Source organism: Anastrepha ludens, chromosome 4, assembly GCF_028408465.1.
Source record: "Anastrepha ludens isolate Willacy chromosome 4, idAnaLude1.1, whole genome shotgun sequence".
NCBI classification, from domain to species: Eukaryota; Metazoa; Arthropoda; class Insecta; order Diptera; family Tephritidae; genus Anastrepha; species Anastrepha ludens.
Window position 1 is genome coordinate 33,742,944 of NC_071500.1, and position 5,671 is coordinate 33,748,614.

The window sequence follows — 5,671 nt, forward strand, 5'->3', positions numbered from 1 at the left end:
TACCAGTTTTTTTAGGAACCAGCATTAACACCTACAACAATGTTAGCCTAGAAATCCAACGTAGAATCTCTATTGCCAACAAGTGTTACTTTGGACTAAGTAGGCAACTGAGTAGTAAAGTCCTTTTTCGACGAACAAAACTAACACTCTACAAGGCTCTCATCATGCCCGTCCAAACACATGGCGCGGAAGCTTGGAGTATTTGAGAAAAAGATTCTGCGTAAGATTTTTGGACCTTTGCACGTTGGCAGCGGCGAATATCGCATGCGATGGAACGATGAGCTGTATGAGCTTTACGACGAAAGCGCAGCGAATAAAGATCCATGTTGTCCGAATGGATACAAACGCTCCGGCTCTGAAAGTATTCGATGCGGTACCAGCTGGTGGTAGCAGAGGAAGAGGAAGGCCTCCTCTGCGTTGGAAAGATCAGGTGGAGAAGGACTTGGCTTCACTTGGTGTGACCAACTGACACCGGTTAGCACGAGAAAGAAACGACTGGCGCGCTTTGTTAAACTCGGCCAAAATCGCGTAAGCGGTTATAGCGCCAATTAAGAAGAAGAAGTAACACACATACATATGTATGTATGTATGTATGTACCCTATGATCAAAAAGTACCGGGTTGACTGTTTTCTTCGATTGCCAAGGCGTAGTGCATCATGAGCACCTTCCATCGGGCCAGACAGTCAATAAAGAATATTATTTATCCGTTTTGAAGCGTTTGACAGATGCTTTACGTCGCAAACGGTCGGAAATGTTGACAAGCAATTTTTGGATTTTGCATGATGATAACGCGCCATCGCACCGAGCCCAAATTGTGCTGGATTATTTGACCAAACACCAAGTAAATACCATCGTGCAAGCACCGTATTCACCTGATATGGCGTCCGCGACATCTTTTTGTTTCCCAAGTTGAAATTACGACTTCGTGGAAGGAGATTTCAGTCGATAGAGGAGATCAAAGAGAATGCGACGAAGGAGCTGAAGGCCATCCCTTCGTCGGCCTACCAGGGGTGCATGGAGGACTGAGAAGGAAGGAGATTAAATAGATTTGCTTGACATTTAACTCTGTTGTCTTTTATTTAAACATTCCTGGTACTTTTTGATCATAGGGTTTAACCACTTTGAAGCAGTTCGTTTCTGCTCCTCCGCTTTAAATTCGTTTGAACTTGGCGAAAGTGTACTCACCTGCGAATACCCCGTATATGCGATTAAAAAGAATCGTCAAATACCCACATCACTAGTAAGACATTAGCCAATATGCACGTGGATAAATTGGTACATGAAAAGCATAGGTAAAACATTTTTACATATTTTTGCATTCATCATATTTTGTTTTTTCTTCCAGCAGGCAAACATTTAAGGATTCTCAAATCCGTACTCTGCATTAAGCTCTTCGGATACTGTGATGCATCACAGGCGGGAATTTGTGCATTCGAGGGTATGGCGTTTAAAAGTAAACATTTCTCTGAAGTTTTCAATCCTACATATACTAACATACTAACGACCCACTTTTTTCAGCTTCTCCTACCAGAAATGACTCATCACTATCATCGTGCTCACCTAATGTGGAAGAAATTTATTGTGCTATGAGATACTTAAAGGCCGTGAGAGCATTAGATAGCGATATGATTCGTGCAGAAATCCTTAAAGCTGACCCAGCTTTAGCAGCGCGCTATTTTGGTCTTCACGATTTGGTGCTATGAGAAATTCTCGAATGAGTAGATGACGGGCCTACTGGTAAAATACCCTAAAAAAGGCGACCTTTCTCTATGTAAAAACTACAGAGGCATCACCAAAATCAGCACCCCATCCAAAATTTTGACTAAACTTCTACTCAACAGAATACAAACACACCACGAACTTTGTTTGTGTAAACAACAAGCCGGTTTCCATACAAACATATCGTGCTCTGATCAAATTGTCACGTTTCGTATTATTTTGGAGCAAATTAACAAATGACAGACAATCAAATATTTACGTCTGCTTCGTTGACTTTAGTACTGCATTTGATGGCATCGACAGAAACTCTATTTAGAACTCGCTTCGCGCTAGAGGTATTTCGGAAAAGTTAATTAACATCATCAAGGCGCACTACAGAGATTTTGAGTGTAAAGTTGCGCACAACAAACAACTCTCGTATCCGGCATATCGTATCCGTATCCGTATCCGTATGTCGTATCCGATAAGTCTGTTGTTGTTACAGTTTTTGTCCCGCAGTATAACCATTCCCCATACATGTACGGGGAATGCTGATGAAGTGACAGTCCTTGGCCGGATATAAATCCGTGACGTTACGGTAACATAGAACCGTTACTGTTGTGAGAATGTCTGTCCCATGTCTCCGTTGCTGTTCCACATAGAGAATGGTATCCCACATTGCACAAAGAGTATTTTTTATCTTGGAAGCATCGTCTGAAGACATCGCAATCCAATAAATAAAACTTGCATTGCTTCTGTACAATCAAACAAAATGTGGTCTTCAAAAACCTTATCAATCACGGCCAAGCTTCGGATCTTCAATATCCAATACCTGCAATATTTTGGTCCACTTTTCTCAGCGTTTCGAGACTGATGAATCTTTTAGTTCGGACTTTGCTCTCCAAAATGGCCAAAACGAGAATAGTCCATCAGTTTTGCGTCTGGTGAATTTGAGAGCCATTGTGGGGAGGTTATGAAGTTCGAAACGTTGTTTTTTAGCCATTCGTGATTCACTCGGGATTTATGAGACGGAGCTGAGTCCTGTTGAAACGTTCATGGTCTGCTACCTGTTTGTTTGTTTGCCCACGGCTTCAAGACAACCTCTAGAATACTTTCTCGATAATATTTCGTATTTACCTTGACGCCAGGCTCGATGAAAACGATTGGAGAGCGCCCACCTGCGGTTACAGCAGCCTAAACTATTACCTGTGGCGGTTGCTGTCTTCTGGTGGCCAATCGATGACTCAAATTCTCGTATGAATGGTCCGTCAAATAAACAATATCGTTTTGGGAGTTTATAAATTGCTCAGTTTGAAACATTTTCTCGTCAGAAAAAACAATGTTTGGAAATTGACCGCTTTCGGGCAAGCGAAGCAACTCCTTCGCCCTCTCAAATCTCACTTGTTGCTGTTTTGGTGTAAGATCATGCGCCTATTGGATCTTATAAGGCTTCTTGACTTTGAGATCATTTTACAGTACGCGGCGGATGCTAAGGTCATATATTTTCAGTTCTTTCGCCATTTGATTGACACTTCGTCGGAATTGTGTAGACGTAAATATTTTTTTCTTACGAACACGGTTCCTAATTATTTACTTACGAATAAAGTATGCCATCTTCATTTGAATCCAGCGTTGGTTTTCATTACTTTACAAGAACAATATAAGTCAGTCATAAGCATAGGGCTGTACAACTAATTCCTTTGAGATCAAATAATATTTTGCCTTACAGGAGGGACGTTTTTCGGCTCGTCTCTTCTTAATCACTGTAGCGTATTTCAGGCTTAAATTCTAGTCATTAATGATGTAGCTATCTGGTTAGGCAAAAATGTGGCTACCTTTCGTGAATTCTATATTTATTTTGATAGGCAAGCGGCGATTGAATCTCTTGGTGGGGTTGTCGCCGGGCATCTCTTAACGAGATAGCGGAACATTTCTGCATCCGTTTGATATGGGCGCTAGGGCATACAGACCTTATGAGAGAGGGCAGTCGCCTCCCTTTTAGTGTGGATGTTCTAGTTATACACCTTTCAACCCACAAAGTGCGTGGTACAAGTAGCAGTGTCATTTCAGCCAACACGAGATGGATTGGTAGTCTGACATGTAGTGCTAGAAAAAGAATTTGGCCGAAATGCGACGTTTGGTGTTCAAAGACGCTACTCAGTCGGTCAAGGAAAAACGTCTTTCTTTGATCACAAGCCACTGCCTCCTTGATCGGAAAGCTAAAATATTGAATGTATGTACCTCATTTTGGCTATTGCAGAAGTTGCAAGAATGAGGAAGAGGAAGAGTCTGTCAGACATCTTCTTTGTTACAGTACCTTGTGGCATGCTATGTGTCATAGGCGAGTCTACAGCATAGAAATGGTCTGCAAAGTTCAAAAATAGCAAGCCATCGACCTCAACGTTTCTTCTGAATTCGATGAACTTTTGATGGAGAACGGACCAGTCGTGAAATGGGGGGAAAAAGTGGACTGCGATCATAAAACGATTCTCAATCACCTTCTTTCAATGGGATTTACCGAAAAATTGAGAGCCTGGGTATCTCACGAACTCAATGGAAAAATCACAGAAAGTCGCTTTCAAATTGCTTCTCAGCATCTCGCCCACCATCGAGCAACACGCGGTCATAAACAGCGCATTTTATGCCGAAGAATCTCAGGAGATTAGAGAGATGAGAAATGGTGCCTATACATCAATATGAATCAAAGAAAGGGGTGGGTGCCTCCAGAAGATACGCCAAAGCCGAGAGTCAAGCCGGATCTTCATTCTAAGTAGATCATGATATGTATTTGGTGGGACTGGAAGGGCATGGTGCATTGGAAAATGCTTGCTCGAAAAGAATGCCACGGTCAACAAGGAGCTCTACATTGCTTAGCTACACCGCGTTAATGAGGCAATTCGACTGAAAACACCAGAGCGACATAGTCAAACCATACTCTTTCACAACAACGCCAGACCCCATGTTGCTCAAGTCATCAAAGTCGCACTCAAAGCAGAACTCGAATGGGAGGTGCTTCTGCATCTGCCATATTCTTCGGACCTTGTACCGACCAATTACCATCTTTTCAGCCCTCTGTCAAATCATATGAATGAATGGCGTTACCTTCGATAACAAAAAGATCGTTAAAAACTGACTCAACTAGTTATTTGACACCGGACTAGGCGATTTTTGGCGGAACAGCATCTCGCGGATGAATTGGTCGAGAGGTGGGAAGAGGTTGTAAACAGCAATGGCGAATATATGTCGTTGCCACGACAGTCAGTTCTACGTAACCGGAACGACCCGGATTTATATCCGGCCAAGGGCTGTCACTCCAGCAGTATTCCCCGTATATGTATGAGGAATGTTTATGCTGTTACAACAACAACAACATGTAATTGATTAACTTATTTATATAATTATTGTTTTTTGTTTAAATAAAAGTCTTCCCCAACCTAATATTTATCATAGAAGATTTATGAAGTCTATGCTAATTCAAAGATCTTCAATGTCGACACAGTTTCCGCAAAAAATTAAGCCTTTATTTTTCCATGAAATGCGCTTAGGAAGAGTATTATGTTCTTGCAACAAATGAGCGGTACGTGCAACACACTGTGCGCGCCACTCAAATACACGTATTTATACAACCGTCAAAAGTGCAGTAACGATTCTCATTGCCACCACAGCCCAGATATTTGAGACGCTCGCATGTTTGTGTCCGCTCATTGAAGTACCACATTTGACTGGGCCTGCAGCCTCGACCCGTTGTACCGGCATTCTTTGGTTTCAGACACAGTTGGTTTGCTGAATAAGATTTAAAATGATTTTAATACAAACACACATTTTTAAATAAAAAAAAAAGCCTCTTACGTGGTCTTCCAGGGCATGATGGGTCCTGAGCGGCTGCTAAGGTGGCCATTATTACAAAAATGACCGCGGCAATCCAAATAAGTTTCATTATTACTGTTCTCGTACGAGTAATCGACTTGTAAA

At 41.9% G+C, this 5,671-nt stretch overlaps 1 long non-coding RNA gene across 1 annotated transcript; it reads left to right on the forward strand.

The window, feature by feature from the left end:
• The first annotated feature begins 1,366 nt into the window (after window positions 1-1,366).
• On the forward strand, window positions 1,367-5,671 carry LOC128861559 (uncharacterized). The gene is made up of 2 exons (XR_008454387.1): window positions 1,367-1,454; window positions 1,520-5,671. It is a non-coding gene; the product is annotated as an uncharacterized LOC128861559 (long non-coding RNA).